Genomic DNA, 1,090 nt, shown 5'->3' with positions numbered 1-1,090 from the left:
CTCCCAGGTTTACGCCATTCTCCAGCCTCAGCCTCCCAAGTAGCTGGGACTACAGGCGCCCGCCACCTCGCCCGGCTAGTTTTTTGTATTTTTAGTAGAGACGGGGTTTCACCGTGTTAGCCAGGATGGTCTCGATCTCCTGACCTCGTGATCCGCCCATCTCGGCCTCCCAAAGTGCTGGGATTACAGGCTTGAGCCACGGCGCCCGGCCCCTCTCTCAAAGACGAGGTTTTGAAGATTATGCAGGTGCAGAAGCAGACCCGTGCTGGCCAGCGTACTAGGTTCAAGGCGTTTGTTGCTATTGGGGACTACAATGGCCATGTCGGCCTGGGTGTTAAGTGCTCCAGGGAGGTGGCCACCACCATCCGTGGGGCCATCATCCTGGCCAAACTCTCCATTGTCCCCATGCGCAGAGGCTACTGGGGGAACAAGATCGGCAAGCCCCACACCGTCCCTTGCAAGGTGACAGGCTGCTGCGGCTCTGTACTGGTGCACCTCATCCCTTCACCCAGGGGCACTGGCATCGTCTCAGCGCCTGTGCCCAAGAAGCTGCTTATGATGGCTGGTATCAATGACTGCTACACCTCAGCCCAGGGCTGCACTGCCACCCTGGGCAACTTCGCCAAGGCCACCTTTGATGCCATCTCTAAGACCTACAGCTACCTGACCCCTGACCTCTGGAAGGAGACTGTATTTACCAAGTCTCCCTATCAGGAATTCACTGACCACCTTGTCAAGACCCACACCAGAGTCTCCGTGCAGCGGACCCAGGCTCCAGCTGTGGCTACAACATAGGGTTTTTATACAAGAAAAATAAAGTGAATTAAGCCTGAAAAAAAAAAAAAAAAAAAAGAAAGAGGAAGGGAAGGCTGTGGGTCTGGGTGTTTTGTGAGCTATGTGCACCTGAGGATATGGGTGAGACCCTCCGCCGTGTGCAAGCCGGATTGCATGCGTCTGGCATACAGAAGCGCTCAGTGAATGTTGAATAAGTGAACAAATGAGTGAATCAACTAATTTTGGGAAACTTCTTGTATGCCAAACAACCTGCTAGCACCTTTCATACCGTAGGACAACCCTACCAGAAAGGTAT

General features: G+C 53.6%; 1 pseudogene across 1 annotated transcript; it reads left to right on the top strand.

Moving 5' to 3' along the window:
• Nucleotides 1–120: 120 nt before the first annotated feature.
• On the top strand, nucleotides 121–852 carry LOC116273209 (annotated as a pseudogene). The gene has a single exon (XR_004181653.1). The product of XR_004181653.1 is annotated as a 40S ribosomal protein S2 pseudogene (transcript).
• The last annotated feature ends 238 nt before the right edge of the window (nucleotides 853–1,090 follow it).

Source organism: Papio anubis, unplaced genomic scaffold, assembly GCF_008728515.1.
Source record: "Papio anubis isolate 15944 unplaced genomic scaffold, Panubis1.0 scaffold4723, whole genome shotgun sequence".
NCBI lineage: Eukaryota > Metazoa > Chordata > Mammalia > Primates > Cercopithecidae > Papio > Papio anubis.
Note: the sequence above shows the minus strand (reverse complement) of the source record. Positions and strands in the feature narration are given on the sequence as shown.